Raw genomic sequence first — 21611 nt, 5'->3', positions numbered from 1 at the left:
AGACATAAGATCTTGTTTCAGTTGAAAGGTGACCGTGCTGCTGGTGAAAATTGTAAACAAAGACGTTTCTAGGTTTTAACTGAGTGAATGAAGGGATGGGAGGTGGGTTTTAGATCCTAAAAGTTTAGGAAATTTCCAGATGATTTGAAGTGATCCAATGTCCAAAACTCTGTTTTTCAAACTGACATGTATGGTATAATAGATAATGCTCCAAATGCAGTGAGACTTTTGGGACTGTATTTAAGGAGCTTCTCTCCATTGTCTACTATAAATATCTATAAATATCCTCCCCTCATTACCTCACAGGTGTCTTCTCTTTTGCTTAATTTTCTTACCCACCCTAAAAGGCAAATATCTRCTTTCCTAATTTTCTTTAAGATGGTGTATGTGTTCTGTGAAGAAATGCACTTGTTATGCAACTTGTTGTTTTTACCCGCTTTGATGTTATGATGATGAAGCTGAAGTCTGATGACACTTACCAAGAGCAGACAGACACTGTAGATGGATAGACATCACCTACCCAACTGCATGCAGACTTTATTTTAGCAAACATAGAATCTGAAGCATTAGAAGTGCATAGCAGTTGCCTTTCTCAGTGGATGGCTTTCATGACAGAACAAGGAGGAAGCAGAAGCAAGTCAGAAAGTAAAATACCTGCTCTTTGAAAAGTGATACTATCAGTGCAACTTAATATTTGTGACACAGACTGGACTGACAGCCCAAGAAAGGAGAAATCTATTAACCCTGACAGTCCAACTACATTATAGATGCAGAGCTGTTGGAGGGACCAATTATAGTAGAGGTGTCACTTGACTTACCTGCTTAAAACCTGTTTTCAGTCTGCAGAATGAAAAAGAACTTCACAAGGATTAGATTCAAGCACAACAAATTGAACACGACCAAGCTTTAAGCTCAGTGACAGAGTTAAAGTTGTATTTACAACTTGCTCTGTTATAGCAGAGATAGATTTGATCATGTTAGACTTCATGTTAGGTCCTTGCAGTGCTGATTGTGGACTCATCATTGACTGTGATGAGTCCACTATGATAAAACCTGCATTAAAACTCTTATTTGTTTTGAAAATAAATGAAGATACAAAGGCTTTTCTATCTACAGTCAGGTCTCTTGGACAAGCCAGTCATGGCGAACAGTCCTTCAAATATAAATATTCACTAAGTTTCTGTAACTTTTGTTTCCACCTTCTAAATTAACCTTTTAGAAAGAAAAATATGTTGTGTATTGTCAGGTTCTAATGCTCTACTGTAGTTTTCACATTTATACATAAAGGGAAACTTCCCAAACTTTGAAATGCATTTGTATTCAAGATGTTGTTTTAACTCATTGTAACAAACTGTTAAAGTTTCTTGTTCACTTGCAGTATATTTATCACTCCTTAGCTGCCTCTTTTACAAGGTATTTGGTAAGCTCTGGTCCTCACTGAACAAGAGCTGAAGCCAAAGCTAGAGCTCAGCCTCAAAGAAGCATGTTTCTTTGTATAAAAAGGTCTTTGTATAAAAAGGTCCATTTTGCAAGTGTCCACATTTACTCTTTGTGATCTCAGTCCTACATCTGTATAGGAATTTTCTTCTACAGAAGTACTGTTTATATCTATGTTGTTTACTTCATTTTATTGTAGATGAAGGCTGGCTGCTGTATAGGCATTAAACTTCTCTGTTGTCAATAATTTTCTTAACTGAGTCACAACTCATTTTAAAAGAGTTTTTGAATGGAATTCAGTTCTTAAACATTAACTTTCTTTTTATCCTTATGTAGGTTTACACATTTTCTGGAACAAAAGTTATTTTTACTTGGCAATGAATTGTAAATGAACAGAAAAAAATGAGAGTGAAAATACTCTGTTTTCAAGTTGCTGATCCTCATGGCAAAGATAAGAACTCTTTTATGCTATATCTGTACCCTGTAATCTTCATTACCTGGATATAAAGATGAAAGATCAGATTCTGATGTCGGTCTCCTCAGTGAAGCTCTATTGTTGTGTTCTTGGATAGCTCAGTATAGAAGAAAACCCCCCAACATCTTATTTTCTGTCTTATCTTTCCCTAAAGATTGCATGCAGTTTCAAAAAGAAGAACATAATAACTTGGAATCCACTGCCTCTATCATATTTGCTCTCTGCACAGAGACAGATTTAAATTTTATGTAAGTCATCCCCAAAGGGGAAAGTCTTGCTACCTGTTAGCACAGTGCCCGWTTTTTTCCAAAAATTAAATAAAATGCAATGTGTCTTTAATGCTGCTCGCTGAATTACAAATTGGGGAGCTGGCACATCTCTCATTTTATTCATCCTAATTACAATTGCCCTGTCACTGAGATGCCAGTCTGACTAAGAGCAAATCAGGTAGTGACTCCCTAGGGTCTTCTTTGTAACAGGAAGGCTGTCTCTAGTGGCTTCAAAATGACAATTTCCTCTCTTTTCCTTCAAAGTGGAGCGTTTCCCCTGGACAGTTTCACATTTGATTATTTTCACTAGCCTCTCTGTCTTGAGTTGCTTGATTAGCATCTCAGTCACCTAAGAAATTAAAGTTTGTGCCTAGGAAGAAAAAAAAAAGCAGTAAAAAAAAAAAAAAAAAAAAAAAAAAAAAAGAAAAAAAAAAAAAAAAAGAAAAGAAAAGAAGAAGAAAAAGAAAAGCTAGTGAAAAACATTATTTCCAGTAGGGAAGGTGATTCGGGCACAGAAGAAATGAAGCTCTGACAAACTTCTGATTCCTTAAAGCACATTACTTCTGAGAGAAGTAATAGCCAGAGGCTATTTTTAAAAAAAGTTTACTTGAAATATTCCTCTGTGGAAATTATAAAGGGATAGCCAATTTGTATCTCTGTCTGGAAAAAAAAAAGGTGTTTTTCTATCATTGGGGCAAGTAGATTCAAAAGTTATTTCATAAACTCTTAAGTGTATAGAAACAGAGTCTTTGGATCCTCTGTTGGAGAACATACACCAACCACAGAGATATTTCTGTACAAAGCATTCTAAGTGAAAAGTAAAATAGTGAGAAAACGAAGATATGGTTGTTTGATATGATCCAAAGTCAAATTATGCTAATGGCTTAAATTCTACCGATTACACTGCTCCTTGCTCCAAAGCAAAAGGCCTTGTGTTCTCATATTTCATGTTAAAGATCTGTGTATGGGGAGCCACAGTTTATCCTCAGTACCTGGGGCACATGAGCCGTGCTGAGGCAAAAACTTGTGGTTCTGGCTGATCGATCTAGTCTAATCTGTCTGTCTTGACCGTTTCAAACATTGCTGTTACCTTAGTTCCTAAACATCAAATACAAGAAATAAGGTAGCRTGAACATTGTCCAAAGAGACAGCAAATGATTCTCCCTTTTGTGAATCACTAGCATACCTGTGTTCCTCAGAGTTGTCTTTGTTGCTTCGTTTTATTTAGTGTAGCCAGGATAGAAATAAATCATTTGGAGAAAAGATAGGAGTTTGTACCTTATCTTAAAATATCTTCTTCAATCATTAATATTCAATCAAAAATATCATGTAAATAGAAAATTTTCTTTGAATTCCAGCAGTCTTTGAATTAGACTTGTAGTTAATKAAATGGTGTTTTGGAAATTTCTGCGCATTTCCTATCCCGCCCCACCCAAAAGACTTACAAAAATAACCAGAAAGAAGTTGGTATCGCATGTGTATGTGTCATCCTGAAGTGAAAGATGGAATAATTTTCAGTGTCCAATTGCACTTGATTAAATGATTACTGTCTTTCCATCTGCTTGCAAAATATTTCCACCTTTTATGGATTCATGTAAAATTCTGACATTCCAAGTAAAATGGAAGTTATGATTGTCTTCTTACACTGTTTTACTTGTGGAATAATTTGCAAGGCTTCTGTCAATGTTATTGCTTATCTTTATTATGAATGCCACTTATTTGGAGGCAGATTTGGTTTACATGGCATGCCCAGTTTTTTAGTTTTCATTGGTGATTTTCACAAAAGAAATGAGAAAGTAGGTATTTTTTTTCTACTGATGTAGAATATATGTAGATGAATGATATTTGGATGAGATATTTTTAGTTTATTTTTATGACTAGGTTCTCCTCAAATACTAACAATTATATATCTGGTTAGACATTTAAAGAAATCTGAATCTATTTCTTCTTTGTTAAGCTCAGATCAAAATAATACTGTAGGAACTTGAATAGAAAATCGAACTGCTGAAATGCATATCAGGAAGACAGAAAAACACCATCGACAGAAAACATACTTCAGAAAAGCATAAGAAAATATTTCTGCTGCATGATCTTGGTTCTCATTGCAGAGAAAAGATGTGAGGTCATCAACAGAGACACAAGGTTGGGATATTTGATGTGCCTTTTGCATTAGCCTCATGCAAATTTTGAAATCCCCAACTCATATTTGCTCACAGGAATTTGAACTTTTTTTTTAATTTATATAATTTCATATTAATCTCTATTTTGCCTGAAATTATTTATAATTTGGGTTGGGTGAAATATACATATTTTCCTTCTCCTTGGATTTCAGTATGCAATTTTCTTTCATTGAGCAGTAAAAACCATTTTGCTATGTTTTGAATCACACCTGGCTTAAAATCCAACCACTGGATTCATAAGCAGGTTTTGAGACCACATGCTTCTGAAAAAGCAACTAGAAATTATATGAAACAGTTTGGGTACTACCACATGAATACTTCTTTCTACAGGTTTTTTTGGCATTCTCACCCATGTGTGTCTAATATTATTAAGAATCTCAGCTGACATTTTTAAAAATAGTTTACAAATCCGGCAAATAAGGAAGTGAAAGTCATATCACTTAAACATAATGAAGCTAAGTGTCCTATCCAAAACACAAATCTCTAAGGGGAATCTTTAAGAGTCAAAGGAGAGAGAAGCATTTCTACCGAGTGAGTCATTTCAACTGTTACAGAGAAATATCTCAGGCTGATTGGAAATCCGGCTACTCTTAAAAGAGCATGAAAAAGTATTCCCAAATGAAAGATGTAATTAGTGCTTCAGATTGTAGTAGATTAGATAGAATAGATCATATAGCCTGCGTATGCTACTGTAATGACTTAAAGCAAAAATGTATTTGTTGCAGTGATTTTTATTTAGGTTGAATTACAATAACACTAATAGTAAAGCACTTTGTCTATGAAAGAATACGTCTTTAATTGTTGTTTAGTCAGAGAATGAGCAGTTGCACAAAACTCTTTGTCCTTTATTGCCCTCTGTATAATCATTGTGGGAGATTGTACTCACATTTTGCTGCAGAAGTTATATTATTAACCTTTTGCAGATCAGACAGGATATATGGATCTCTCGAGTGGTACTCAGTAAACTTATACCTGAATAAGGACAAAATCCAGATATATTAAATACCAGTAYTATACTCAATTCAGTAAATTATTCTTCCAGAGAAGTAGTCTCTTCTATGTTGTGTAGAAAGCAGTGCCATCCTGCAAGTAAGTTAAATATAAATCAAGGTGAAAGGCAGTTTTAAAAACAAATATTTTTTTAGGGCTCCTTCAACCTCATCATCTTCTCATGTACTGCCTCTGCTTCTGTTCTTTACTATAGACTAGATTTTGGTCTAAGAAAATGGCTCTTGGGGAGTCTGATTGGCACTGCAGTAGCATCCAGTTTAGTAAACTAACTTTCATCTTGCTGAAGATGATTGCCAGGTAATGGATTAATTTGTTTCTCTGAGTGGTGTAAAATACGGTTCTAAAACTATCTCACTTCTGAAGACTAAGTAAGAATACTGGCATTGATGTTACTTGACATAACTTGTGCTTTTGTGCCATTGATTTTAGAATGCCATTGTAAAAATTCCTCATTCTCATTAGCTGGTTGCTATGTCATTAGCTCACTATAGAGCCCCCATAATGTCCCATTATACTGTACTTTCAAGCTTTTGGCTGTTAATTAAGCATGGAACATTCTCGTTTGTTACAGGGCTGAATTAAAGGAAGGAAAACTTAAATTATGAATAATACTGCTTAATAATAATAATAATAGGATTAATGGACACCCAACTATGTACATAATTAGCCTAATTCCAATGAGAGGGTGATGGTGAATGTTTTATCAGTGTCACCAAGACTTCGCAGTATAATTACAGACCTATTTGTTCAATGCTTTGTATGTGCTATTCATTATATTATGTGAAGAACTGAGCCTCTGTTTGGAAAAATAGAGAAGAAAACAGTTTAAAACTGATCTGGAAGAGAAAAAGAATCCTAAGACACTGGGCAAACTATTTGTGCATCTATTTTAGTAAAAGCTGGGAAGGAAATGGTGTTTCCATTCACAAAGCACTGCAATATTTCTGAAGCATATTTTCTTTTATGTTTGCCATCCTTTGCTAGAGTTGCACATAAAAGTAGTCGAGATGATTTCCATTGAGGGAAGCTCAGGATGGACAAGGCCTATTYTCTTCTTGTGCATGTTTGTTGATAGGGAGTCAGTAATTCTAATTGGAAAGACTGACAAAGATGTACCTGAAAATAAGTAACGTCCTCATGACTAACACTCTGTGATGGAGCAGCATCTGTATTGAGACGGATGAGCTAATGAGAAATTTTGTCTACCTCAAATTCTTTGGTAGCCTTTTATTTTTGATTTTGGTGAGAATTAACATTTAAGAGTGAAGAAATCTTTGATAGTATAATTTCTAGCAGAACTTTAAAACCATTGGTTTGGATGACTCTCAAATATTTGCATTTTCTCACCAAATCCCCATTGCTCCTACTTTACCTCCCTATCCCTCTAAAATCTATAAAACAAAACCAAGTTGCTTCAAAATATTCCCAGCAAATTTTATTACTTCTCCTCCATAACAGTGTCCTGGATTCGGGTCAAAGGTGGACAGAAACCAGTAAACAGCCCACATAATTAAAGCTAGAATGTGTTTAATATTCTTATTTCATCTCAGTTACAAGCCACTTCTCTGATTTTATTCATTTTGGGATTTTAGTMCTTTGAAAGTAGTCTGGAAGTGCCTTTTAGAGTGACTATTGATTGTCCTTAAGAATATCTTGTTGTTGGAAGAAAATAGTTCATAGACTTGTTTATGGTATTGTTAAGATTTTGCTTGGATATCCTGTCAGGGAAGTTATGGGACACTATTCAGAAGTCTTCCTTAGTTCACTCTAGATTCTGGTAGTAGGAAATATGTTGAATTTCTATGTATTGTGGAGAAATGTCAGAGATCTCTAAAAAAGAATAATCCTCTGGCCCTCAGTTATAATTTTTCTGTATATTCAACTATTTCCAGCCCAAAACATATCTGATTTTGTCCATCAACCTGAAATCTGTAACTGCTTTTAAAGATTGTCCTTCATGCTAAAAATTATTGCTTAGCATTATAGGCTTTCCCTGGGTGAACTAATATAGTTTCTGAGTAATTTCTCATAATTTTTTTGTTTACAATGTGTATTTTTAAAATACTTCAATGTCTAGGCATTTTTTAGATGTATGTCTCTTTTCTTTTTTTTTTTTTTTGCAATTTAGTATATTCTGAAAAGTCAGGATTTTCAAGGTCTTCATCCTCACCCTAATCCAACAGCTCAGTGAACAAGGATAAAAGAGCTCGATTAAGGAAAGATCTAAACTCTATGTTTTCCTTGTGTCTAGTAACAATTATTTATAGTAAGTGTTTATATTTTGGCATGGTCATTATTATTAGTGTTGCTACATCCCCAAATACTGAAGAAATGATGCAGCAAAATGCAGTTTATTTGAATATTAAAATAATGTATCCTTAATTCTTTGAAAAAGAGTGGTCAAGGGAATAGATAACCGTGACAAAAACATCCATTTAAATTCATGCAATTGATCTAAAACTACCAAAATTTATAGTGCTGTTCAGATCTGTCCTTTATTTATCATGATAATAACAGTAACTTATTTTTATAGGACAATGTTCTATGAAACAGGCTGAAATGAATAGGACAATAATCCTTGTCCTAATTTTTTAGTAACAGACCAAAGCAAACAGGCTTTCAAAGGATAAAATGTCCTTTTAAAATACATGCCTCTATCCTTCTCCTCCCCTCTACAACCTTTGCCTTCACAATTTTTCTGAAACCTTTTCTTTTCTTAGCAGATGTAGCAGATGTCACTGCTGTGGTAGCTTTTCTGCTCTATTGGCTTCCTTAAACTCCAGAGCAGGTTTCATTCCAAAATTGGTTCATTCCTCTACCTGCCGGGTCCCTGATCTAAATAGCAGGCCTCTCATCTAGAAGGAATGACCTGTTTAAGGCATATGTGTGTGTGTGTGTGTGTGTGTGTGTGTGTGTGTATTCCCACACGTAGATGGGATGTAGAGTTTGAACATGTAGGTGGATGAGGGACAAGGCCTACAACTGAGATCAGTGATTAGCACGCAATCAGCAAGGAATGTCTAAAATGGAAGTTAAATGGGACTTCTGTTTTGTCAGTTTGTTCAGGTTGGAGGGATTTGAATTAGACTTTGAAGCCTGCACAATATGTTGGTTTACTTCCTGAAGTGGAATATCAATARCCTGACTATCAAATTACTTAGCAATTATACAGTCATCTTGTGTTCACCACTCTMCAGCAGAAGCCAAAATAGCTATGTAACTGACTTAAGATCTTTCTTTGAAYGCTGCTGATTTTCTTCTGAGAAAAGGTATGCTATTTCAGCTTCAATGGAATTGAAAACACTGCTGAGGTATCAGACATCATTATTCCTCAAACCACATTACAAGTAGCAGCTTCAAAATCAAGTTTCTAGTAGTAGAAACAACAATATAGCCATCCAAGCTCTTTTCAGATTTCTCCCATTGTGGGACAAAATATCAATATAAATCAGGAGATTTTTTTTTTATAATATTTGTCCAGTGTGCTTGCAAGTAGCAACAGTCACAAGTGTCTCACAAGCATTTAAGTAAATTCAGTCAGATTCTTCAGTCATATAGAACTGAAATAGGAAATAGTGTGGAGAAACAAGACTGAGTAGATATTCTGGAGTTGCATGATGGAGGGAGGATAGTTGTTCAGTATACCTGGAAATATGACTCTTTTACAAAATGCAAACTAGTTCAAGTAAAATGATATCCGTCTGGCAGGTTGCTCAGAAGCAGTGGCAATGAGTGTGCAGACTCTGAGAATATTGAGACCACATGTGGACCTGAAGAGTGTAAGCCGAGTAACTGTTTTGAGTAAAGAAAGGGRAAAAGCAAAGTGTTTTTAATTCCTAACTTTTTAAAATTTACATATATACTTCTAAATACTTTTCATTCTTTTTCATTATTCATCTGTGACAAAATCAAAAATTCAGTTATCAAAATTTACTCCTAAGAGGATTTCTATCTTTTCCGCTTCCTGGGTTTATTTTTACGTATAGACTTTAAAACAGTTTGGTCCAGCTGTCATAGCAACACCCAACTCTCAAGCAGTGGAACACTAGGGGAGCTCCAGGTCTACAGCTGCAACTCTGATTCAAGAGAGTAATCCATCGATGACTGAAACGTGAAATTTCTTTTTTTCACATAATACATTTGTTTTGAAAAGTATATTTTCCTGAAGTCAGAATGAACTGTCCAAATATTTATTCATCACAGTAGAGTTCTGACCAAAAAAAAAGTGACTTTTTGGTAACATTTAATTCTAATAAGATAAGGTGCTTCATTTAGACCATATGGTTTAATTCTAACGGTATGACGCTTCAGAGAAATTGTATGAACAATTTTGGCAGGGGGTGAGGGAAGGGTAAAAATAGCAGTGATACTGCTGTTAGTAAAGTGATTCATTTTGAAAATAAAATGAAATGAAATTTTCTAACAGAAAATTGTTCCATCATAAAAAGTTCTTTGCTTTAATGTAATTACTGCTTAGAAGATGATTTCTTTTGAACGAAGTGAGATTGACTATGTGAATAATATTTCCTTAWATTCATCAGATTTTCCAGGCAAATCCATTACCTCCGTGTTTGTACACAGCCTTTGACTTCCTCTGTTCACTACAGATTTCAGTGTTTGTGATGCATCTAGCAAAGCTGTGTCCAACTTTTCAATGCCTATTTTGAAGCTTCTTTACAGATCTCTATATGTAGTGGCCATATGAGAACATCCTGCTTTCTTTATATGGTAAGGATAAGTGATCCTAGGATGAATCTAGCAGGGCTGAACTCATGCAGAAATATCTGATCTGCAGCAGAAAAGCAAGGAAGCCAGAAGCAATCCTTCCATGAGAAGGATGTCATCCACAGACTGTCATTTGGATCACAYTACTCTTTAACCTTATAATCTCTTATCACCTAATTACTCATTAGATAATAAAGTGCCATAATATCCTTGCTTTCAGTTTAATTATTTCATTTATACACAGTCAATTTATAGTTGGCCTTAAAAAATACCCAACAGTTGGTAAGAATTTGCAAAGAACTCCTTGTTACTAGATTTTGGTCTGAACAGTTTCTTTTTTTCTTTTTCTTTTTGAGAAGGAGGAGGGGAGGGAATATATGGATGATGGGAAAAAAAAAAAAAGCAGTCTTTTCATTTATATGATAATACATATCTTTCATAGGCAATGACAGATCCACAATAGAATGTTATTAGGTAACCTCCTGTCTATAGAGATGCTTTGAATACAATTCTTTTCCAGTGTTATTAAGTTACCTTCTTTGTTAAGCAACCAGTTTTGGTCAGTCCCACAAAACATGTCTCAAATAAGGCATGACTGTACAATGGAACAYTTCCTGTAAAGTTTAACAACGAAATAGTACATTCTCATATTTTAAATAGAGAAGATCGTTAATAGCCTTAATTCTTTATCCAGGCATAGGAGAAAAAAAAAATTAAAAAAAAAAAAAAGAATAAAAAGGAAAACTTTTATGGATATTCATAATAGTTCTTTTTTCTCCAAAGGAAAATCACAAGGGGTAACATTCATCTCACTTGGCTCTAGCTACCTGAATGTTAACCTTTTAGCTTAAGCTGTCATCTAGAAAATTTGTGTGTCAATGGAAAGTGACACCTAAAGATGGTGATTCATCCCATCTGTACAGATACAAATCTTAGGATGGGATGAATCACATAGAGAACTTCCTATATTTTACCACTGATGATGGAGTGATACTGAGCATTTAGTTTTGATGACATACGTAAAGCTGTAACAGGTAGATGAGATAAATCCCACCTCTACTGTGATGAAAAGCAATAATGAATTCTCTGAGTAATGCTTACTTATTTCCACTTTAAGCACTGGCTTTGTGAGGGAAGAAAGTGTAAGATCTTACCTCAAAGATCTGAATATTGAAAGCCTAGTGACTGCAAGATCTCTGCTCGTCTTTTTGCTGATATCTAGGCATAAAAATATTTTGGTCACTATTTAATAAATGTCTGGGGAGAAGGATGGTATCCTCTTATAAAACTGTACTGCTGATGTTCAGAAAACACAGTCACTGGACCACACAGCCTTATTCCCAGGAACTGTGACAGGCAGCTCTTTTTAATTGCATAAAAAGTCGAGAGAAATTCAAAATAATAGGGAAACATTTAGCCCTGGAAGTATTGTGCATACATAACTCCTTGTGTGGCTAAAATCAAGTATCAATGGAGTTAGCTAGAATATGCTTCATCATTAAAGTCTTGCTTCAGAAACTGCACAATGACAGCTAAAACTTTTTTTTTTTTTTTTTTTTTTTTTTTTTTTTTTTTTTTTTATTTGAATGATCTGAAGAGATAAGAAAGCCAGAAGAAGAACAGATGTGTTAGAAGTGTGAAATGGATTAACATCAAAGCCCCCTGGGAAAATCTGAAACATGAAATGAAGGATCCTGAATGACAAGAGCTATTCAGAATGCATTAAAAGCTCTGCAGTGCGTTTTGGTGCTGTCTGTGTGAGCAACGTGAGGCCCTGTGTGCTAGGGAGAGATGCTGATAACGGAAGCTCTGTGAACTTCAGGGAAATTCAGTTCATCGCTGAGAACTCACCTTGTGGTACAATTTGAATGAGGCAGAAAAAGCACCCAAACTGATGATTGCCAGTATTTGTTGGCCGTAGTGATATGAAATGAAGAGATAATTTGAGGCTTGAGCTARTAAGGCTATAGGTGAAGCAGTAATGATTTTAAAAATAATGTCTATCTCAGTTACTTATTCTTTGAGTGCTTAGAGCTCTCTATTAATATTAATCAGTTGACAAATTAGGCRTGGACAGCATATTTTGATATGCTTAAAATCAGAGAAGGTAGAGCAGAAAACATGATCTAAGAGATACTTCGTAAATTTCTTAATTTTTTACTCYGATTCTTTAAAAGCAGATTATTTTTTAGCTTAGACATACTTAAATTCATAAACAGCTTCTGAACTGCGAGCCCTGATATCCCCATAGTTAGTGATGGAAAGGAATTACTGATATTTGTAATGTGAAGGAGAGTGCCTGGGCTGCTACTTAGTTTTTGCTACACCTGAGCTCAATGAAAGTGAAAAGGAGTATGTTAAATAATACAGGACATATATCAAGATTTAGTCTCTGTTTTAGCTCACATTGAACTTACTACAATTCAAAATGTAAATTTCATACCAGGCATTTTTGACAAGTATAATACCATGACAAGCGCAGCAAAGAGGAGTCTTTCAGAAGTCTTTAGTGGACTTCTGTAAGAAGAACTTACAGTTCAGAACTGCCCAGAGTAATTGCCAGCCCTTCGTAAGGTATGAATTGTATTCATTCTTGACTATCTCTCTTGTACAGGCATCGTCATGACCTGAGTGAAAATCTCACGCCTTTAAGTTTCATTTCAAGTGGTATTTTCATCCCATTGTTGATACAGAGCAAAGGTGATTTAAGCCAGACAGCTCTCCTCAACAAGTGCTGCTTAAGTCATCTTCAAGAGTAAGGCCTGCTTAAAAATGAAACAAAACAAACAAAAAAAGCACACACACGAAAAAATTGCTTTTTCATTGTCTGAAGAAAAAGGCCAGTTCTCAGATATTAGCATCCTCTTGGTGCAAAAGTTTCCACTTTTATTGATCTCTGCCACTTTGGGAACAGGTGCATCACGGTCTGATGCAAGTGAATTTATGAAGCAGACAGTTCCATACTTTTTCAACCTCGTCTGGTAGGTAAGTTCATATATTGTCCAAAATATGTCATGAGCTTTAGAGAATTTCCAGGCTTAGCTCTGTATACTATCAACAAAACCCATTACTCATAGACTGAGCTACATCCACTGCATCTGCCATACATACAATTGACTGATACTTTTGAGCATCTTTTCTGCTGCCTTTTTTTTTTTTTTTTTTTTTTTTGAAATGGCAAGGGATTAACTTGAAGATGACACAACTTTCTTTTACTCTGTACTAGTAAAGCCTTTAAAAATATAACCTAAGATCTATTCATTTAGCTGCTTTTAAAATAACATTCTTCAGACTGAAAGTTTTATAGTTAGAAGAATCTATTCTAACAGAATATATTAGTTTGTAAATCAATATTCCCTGTTGATTAATTTCCTAATAAAAAGTGCAAATGTTTTTACTCTCTCTCTTCTACTGAATTCAGTTATATTATTTTTCTAAACAACATGAACCTGTTTCTTCTAGTCTTACTCATGTTCTCTACTTACTAATTCAAACAAATAATCCCATTATATACTCAGCATAACAACTATTAAATTAGCATTTTCTGAATGTGTATTCCACTGTAGAAAATTTTTGGCACAGGCTGAAGTTAACATTTCCAATATCTTGTGCAAGAGTTAGACACACAGGGAGATGTTGATCTTTCTTAATTTTAGAGTTACATAGCTGAACAAGTCATCTTTGTTTCCCTTTATACTCAACAGAGAAGAATAAACTCTTCCAGAGAACTACRTCTGACATTTTAAGCATCTATTTTAGCGTGAAATGAGTCACAAAGTAGAAAATGCAATTCTTATCCATTAAATAAACAGGGAGTGTCTAATTTAGGTGAGGCCACCTAAAAAGTAGAGGGTAACTTTCTAAAAATTTCTCCTTGTTATCAGTATTTTTGATGGAATTTAGTGTTGCCATCTAAGCTACATGTGTGGAGGAAAAAAAAAAAAAAAAGAAAGAAAAGAAAAGAAACAAGGAAAGAAGGAAAAGACCTCACCAAAAGACAAAAGACTGTGGAAGTTTTTTGAAGTACTGATATGAATAATTCAGTCTTATAAAATCAGAAGGCTGAGTTAAGCACTGATAAATAGACCCTCCAAATGACACTCTATATAGTTTGCCATACAGTTGATTCTCTTCCAAGTAGGAAGAATCGGACCTATTGGTATATCTAAGTCACATTAGCATCATGCTGAAGGTGAAACTTTTTGTTTTTATGAATTCATGCTCTAGAACTGTATTTCAGCTTTGGGATAGCAGAACTAAATACAATRTCATCTTGAAATTTAATTTAGTGCCTAGAAATTTGGATTGTACTTCATATAACACAATTTCAGTTCCACTTATTCATGCCAGACTATAGAAGTCTTCTTCAGACTACATATTAGCACACACTTTGTATGCTAAATAGTAATTATAATATCTATAAGTTAGCAGATATATTCCATGAATTACAAATTAATTGTTTATTTGCTATGGACCAGTTTGTGTCTACCTTGTAAGAGATGTTTTAGTTTCAGTTCTTCCTGAAATCCAAATGGACAGAGATGTTTCAGCATGGCCTCAAATAGATGGAAATCTTGGCTATTTTTGAAAATTTTTGAAAATGTAGATCCAAATCATCAATCCAGCAAAGACAGAGAAAACAGAACTAATGCAGTTTTTTGCACATACTGGGTAAATTATAAAATAATTAGTCATGTTTCAGTTTAAATAACATGAAAAAAATCCTTTAATTAAGATTCTTAATTAATAGTTGAAAGATTAATCAATCAATAATTATAACTATCATTATAGAATGTAATTGTGCTTAATTGGAGGGGCTGATTAATTATCAGAATAAACCTTTCAAATTTTCACACTTGCAAATGGTGGGAAGTGATGGATTCTAGCCCATGGAGTTAAAATCCAAGGATCAAAAATCCAATGGGCTTAGGAAATGAGTATTCAGCTGCTAGGCCGCAAAATAGAAAGCATGCGGTTGAAGTACATGAAATATTTCCATTGTTAGACATGTACCCTATTGTATTAGTAATGTATATGTAGTTTTGATTAATGTGAGCAAATTGTCCCTCAGATGAAGACAAGCAATACCATTTCTGAAAGTTACTTTTCTTATTTTACTCAGCCCAAATCTAATTTTTGATACATATAAGTACACTCCTGAAATCCTCTGTTTGGCTCCTCTTGTCCTATTGTCCTCTTACAGTTTAAGAAGAATTTGGAGTCATAACTTGGACTAGGACAAAAGCAATTCTGTATAATACATAATGTATTACATATGCTGTTTCATACATAGTTGCATAATGCACTCTGGCTCTCTTAAATCTGTGGCAATTCAGTGTTGAAGGTATCCTCTGCTCCAGCGCTTGATGGTCTTGTTCTAGCAGCAAAAATTCACAGAAAGTGCTAATAGAATCAGGCAAGCTTTAAAACACATTTAACAGCTGCAATTTACTTACTTCTGCTTTGGTTTCTGNTTTTTTTTTTTTTTTTTTTTTTTTTTTTTTTTTTGCATTCAGCAGCCTACAACTTAGTACACTCACTGGGGTTTCCTTCTTCAGTCCTTGTGTAGTGTTTCGACCTCGCACTGCTGCCAGGAGCGCTTACAGCAAATAAAAACTGCACAGCTCAATTAAGTGTCCTGGGAGTAGCCCAGGTGGACTGTGCCTATGCACCCTAGGGACYGGGGGCTTAGCCATGGAAGAGCCAAAGGAATTTCTGCTTCCTCTTCCAGCGGTAGTTTAAGTTTTATACTTATTTTCTTTTTTCTTTTCTTAATGTTGTTTAATGTCTAGCACTATTGAGTTAATCTGCTTAGTCATTTGTGGATGAAGAAAAAAGTGGAAATGTGAAAATTTTAAACTAGTAAGTGGGGCTTTAATTTCAACAATATCCTTTATTCCCCATTTAGCTATRGAGAAATTTTATAAAGAAAATACCTTACTTCAACTCACTTAAACACTGTGTTAAAGACAGTAATAACTGTTCTTTGGAATGGAAAAGCAAAAAATCCATTACAGAATTTAGATGAGATAGGCCAGGATTGCTGTTGTAGATAATCTGCTTCCTTCAAGGAAAAGCAAGGCAAATGCCTTAAAAAGAGGGAGGGAGAAAGAGACTAAAAGAAGATAAGCAGGAAAAAAAAAAATCAAAATTAGAAAATACAACTTCTGTTGCTGATTACTTTGCAGGCTATTGCTAGAGGAAGATGATCACAACATACATTCCTATTAGCACTCAAAGATCTGGTACTAGTGTGAGGCTGTTAAAGATCTTGCTTTAGCTGCATCTTTGGACACGAGCTCACAGCAGTGTTGCAAAAGAAATTATCTTGCCTTCCATGCTGTTATTAAACCGAAGGCTACTGAAGGCTAAGGCTAGCTCACAGGACAAAGAAAGTAAGGGGGAAAAAACAGGAACAGGACAAAGAAGTTAATGAGTGAAAGCAGAAATTCAACTTGCACACATTTGGGATTCAGGTGAAACTGCTAATGGAGTGCTCTCTGTGGCCTTTCCTCTGACCTGGTCTGGGCAGGTTCTCTGTCAGAGAAAGCAGAATGGTGTCACAACAAATCTCTGGGTCTCAGAAGTGAGGGCTGACGGATTGCTGTGGTAAGTTACGTGCTTTGCAGCCACTTGCTCTTTTGCTGTTGTGGGGTGAGATGAAACACTTCAACCTTCAGGACGGTCACTCTGGCACCTCTCAAGAGTGCAACATTTATCAAATGTCTTTTTGAAAGTTCTCAGTATAATTGCGGTACAAGGTGGGTTTCATTATAATGACTCTSAAATCATGATACACACTTACTCATCCTGTAACACATAGTCAAAGTCAACCTTCCTTTGGCAAAGATAATTGGATTAGACCCGTACAGCTTGATCTTGCAAAGCGCTAAGAACTCAGGCGATAACTGAGCAGAAGATTTAATCGGTAGTTCAAATTTAATCATGGTCCTTTGGATTTCAGTGAAAGCATGCAAATCTACTCTAGCTCAGACACTGATATTCTTTAGATTAGAAAACAATATAAAACTTATTCTTCGTTGCAATACACGGCTATAGAAAAGTGTGAACTTTTAGAAATAAAGAAATAAAGGAAATAGAATAGAAATAAAGGAAACTAGAATTCTTAGCTCCAGTCTGACTCCCAACGCTGTGTCTTTAGTTAATCCTAATATATTAGTGCCAGTATTGGTACTAATTGGTATCTGCATCCATAATGTTAAACTATYTTAGCCTCCAGGAGTGGGTGATCCCTACTGAACTGCTATTTGGGAATGTCTCCAGGAAATAAATAGTCCTGAACTATTTAGACCAGGAACTTTGGGAAAATACAATTTACTCTTGAACTAAAACCATACAAAAACTATTAACACAGTTGCACTGTATTTGAGCTCTGGTATCTGAGAATGTTTTTAAGTATTGATTAATTTGTTGCCATAAACACCACCTTAGATTGGTCTGAGCACTGCAGAAGAAAATGGTCAGACAGCTGCTGAGAACTGGAATTTAGAAATTAAAATGCATTTGAAACTGTTTAAAATAATCTTCACTGATATGAACTACAGAATTGTTGAAAACTTCTGTTTTATATTTGCCTCTCTGAGAATTTCAGASTCTGTGTCTTTATGACATGAGGCAAAACAGTAAGTTTAGAGTTGTAGACAGAGATAGAATGAAATTCAGGCATGTTCTAAGGCTGGGTGAGCCTGTAAATTCTGTTCCAGCTCTCTGAGAGTAAAGCCAGAAAGGTGAAAAGAGGCACAACAGTGGGGCATCTCCCTTCCTCACACTATCTTTTCTAGGAACATCTGGCTGAAGCAGATAGAATCCAGCCCTAGTGATCGTGCTAAGTACTATGTCTACTATCTCAAGGTACTTGTGCCCTATTTCAGGTAAACTTAGATGAGGTGCTAGATCAGCATTGCTAAGTGTTAGAGTAATGCCCTGCTAATCTGTGTTAGAGTAATGCCTTATTTGACTGCTCCCAGTCTCTTTTCAGATATGTGTTACTCAAGATATTTGAATAGAAATATGTCTTTAGATTATGGGAATTCTGTCCAATGGCTATATTCAAGGAGGTAAGCAAATACCCTTTGCTTAATTCCTTTTGGTTTACCCAGACAGAAATTGACTCAATCTTTTACATCTTGTATCCTAAGTGGTAAAATTGGATATAAGCCTAGATTCAGATTTTGCGTTTAAAACTGAATCACTTAACAGAAAAAGAAAGGCAACTGTAACTGTGAATTAGTCATCCAGGCTCTTGGTTTCTGCAAGGCTCATGTGTAAAGAGGTACACCATCAGTATCTTATGAAAAGCTCAATCTAATATGCACACTCAGACCAGCTTTGCACAGAAAACCAAGGTTGTGAATCCCACTTGGAATTTTGCCTTTAACTAGGTGCTGAGGAGTTCCACATTTTGGTTGTTTATGCAGACTTAGTGGCATAAATGTATATATCTAGGAAAATTTAGTTAAAAAAAAAAAAAAAAAAAAAAAGAATCATGGTCTAGAGATCACGAGATCACTCCAAGAGAAGATGACTTGGAACCAGGATAATGAAGATGTAGTTTCCAGTCTAAGTGGCAGTCAGTCCATCATGTAAATCCCTTTCTGTATCTGCCTTTTAATTTCACTGATATTCAGTTCTTCATCTGGAAAATAGGAGTACTAGTATTTATTTTCTTTCATCCTTTGTCTATTAAGAAAAAAAGTCACACAGGAGAGTGTTGTGTTTTGCTGCATCTTATAAATGAAATGCTGATCCCTACTGGGGCCCCTGGGCACTGCTGCTGTAAATAAATTCATAGCTGTGGTTGTCACAAAGGGAGAATATTGACTGCAGGTGAGGAATAGGTAGCCAAAGCAGATTAACTCTTAAGCAGCGAGAATCCTGTTTTCCAGTTCTTTGTAATAAGGAAAAAAATACAGAGAAAAAAAAAAAAAAGAAAAAAAAAGAAAATATATAACACATAAGATGAATCATTTCTAAAGGGAATGGTTTTGAAAATTTCTCCACAATGTATTAGCAGCCTGTCTGCAAGCATCATTTTTTTTTTTACCTCCTTTACACATTTTTTAGCAAATTCCATGTCAGTGAAAGATGCAAGATTGACATTCTTAAATCTTCCTTTTATCCACAGAAAAGATAAAGCGTAGTCAGAAAATATGCAGGTTTCCTCAGATTTTCAGGCCCATATGTCTTCGTTTGACCTGAAGGAACATCTCTAAGGGACAAAAAAGTAGTTTAGTCACCACTCTCATTTTATCCTTGGCCTTGATGCTGAAATTGTTATCCTGAGAGTTGAGTAGGGTACTTTGGTTGAAGTATGATACAGGCATCTGTTCACTCTACTGATGCTATCCAAYTCATTTCAGAAGGGCCAATATACAGTCTTCAGATGAAAACCTCTTATAGGTACTTCCAACCAGAATACAGTTTCACATTCTTTACAGCCTAAGACTGTAAACCCTGATTTAGGGAGATCTACAGACCGATGTCAGTCTCCTGAAGTTGTCCAGCCATCCATAACATTRATGCCTTGACCCAACATACCTCTGTGAGGTATCTTCTAAGGGGCACAGATGAAATTTGTTTTTTTGCGAAGGCCACTGGCTCTGACTGCTGTCATCGTAATATGGTCACTAAATTCCCAAAGACAATATTACYGCAAATCACCTCAAATGTGCTGCAGGCGGTAGAATGATCCCATAATCAAAGAGCTAGGTCTTTGAGGACAAGTTTAATTACTCTAATCTATACAGCCTGGAAAACATAATGGTTAATGGGGTAATCTACTGAAATATGTGGAATTTTAAATAGTATGGACTATGCCACTGTATGACACTACTCTCAGCACAGCAGAGATGATAAAACCAAGAGCATAAATGGTGACTGAAGAAAGCCTTAGATGTTCATAAATCAATAATTGATAAAATGTACTCTTGTGTAACTAAGTAGAATTTTATGTTGCAGGTAGAATAAACTGATTACATGATACTATAGTGCTCAGTGGAATTATGGAATGAGCTTCATTCATTCACTCTAATTGCTGCATATTTGTATACAAATGGCTGAAGTGGTTCTATCAGTTTTGTAGTCTATAGTAGTCTGTAGTCTATAAAACTGACTAAAAAGAAAATCCTGACCTTTGAGTCCACAGATGAAATCCAGTATATTTTCCCGGCATGGGGCACTGTGCTCCTGGAAAAGCTGTGTATGAGTAGATGCATAGAGGTTGATGTTCTYGATACATCTGGCCATTAAAGATTTCAAAGCACTTTTCTCGTGGGTAGAGGTGTTAACCCCCCTGTACTGGCTAGATTCCAATCTGGGTAACAAGCCACCTGGACCAGATGCTGAGGGAACTTAAGGACAAAGTGGTTGGGCTGCTAACAAAAATGTACAATCGCTCATTAACATTGTCCACTGGAGACGTTATATCTGTCTTTTAAAAAGACATTAGGGATGATCCTGGGAATTACACACCAGTGAGCTTTATTTCTACAAATGGACTGTAATGATAATTAAAAGCAGGATTATGAAGAAGAAAAAAAGATAATAGATAAGCATGGTATTTTACAGGCAAGGAAATAAGTGTTGTATAAAGGAAAATCCAGCTTCTTTAATTTACTAAAATACTTTGGAAGTGTCCATAAATGTATTGGAAGAGTCCAAGAAAAATACTGGATAAAATGTCCAAATAAATATTGAATAAAGGAAAATTGTCTGACAAACTTCTAGGACTTTCAAGAAGCTTTTGAGAAATTCACTCACAAAAGTCTGTTAAGGAAATTAAACCATCATGGAAAAAAAAAAAGAGAAACAATGTTACAATGAAGCAAAGACTAGCTAAGAAACATAATGCAAAGAAAGGGAGTAAATGCTTCATTTTAAGTAGGATTTTGCAGAAACATTTGATATTGTTCTGTTTTCTATATATTTTGTTGTATTTGTATGGAGGACTTCTTGGTTGCAAAGTGAAAAAGTGCTTTTTAGAAAATTTTATTTATAATAAATTATCTACTAATATTATATTTGAGAGGAAAAAAATACRTATATTTTCAACAAGGATATATTTTCAAAGATAGATTTCAAAATGTGCATGTCCACTGAAAAAAACACATGTGCAACAGGTTTTAAATAACATTTTCAGAGTCACAGAATCACAGAATGGTTGAGGTTGGAAGGGACCTCTAGAAATCATCTTCCACTTTAAAGCTACTTGTTGGTGGCAATAGACAGTTTTTCTTAGATGACTCACATGGTCCTATCTGGGTTTCTTTTTTGCTAAAGTGAGAGACAGAGCAGTCTAGATTTAGATGCAAGGCTAGGAGTCAGAAAACTGGAATCTATTCTTGGCATTGCTGTGCAGTATCTGTAAACCACAGTCCTTCACCAACTTGGATATAGAGCATCTTTCTCCCCACATCCCTTCAATCTGTTGTAAGAGATGATGAAATAACAGGCTTTCAAAGATGTGAATTAGTCTTGCGGGAGATTGGAGATATC

This window comes from Nothoprocta perdicaria, unplaced genomic scaffold (assembly GCF_003342845.1).
Source record: "Nothoprocta perdicaria isolate Ctin4 unplaced genomic scaffold, notPer1 scaffold_10, whole genome shotgun sequence".
In the NCBI taxonomy this organism is placed as follows: domain Eukaryota; kingdom Metazoa; phylum Chordata; class Aves; order Tinamiformes; family Tinamidae; genus Nothoprocta; species Nothoprocta perdicaria.
The sequence above is the reverse complement of the archived record's forward strand: the minus strand, read 5'-3'. Positions refer to the sequence as shown.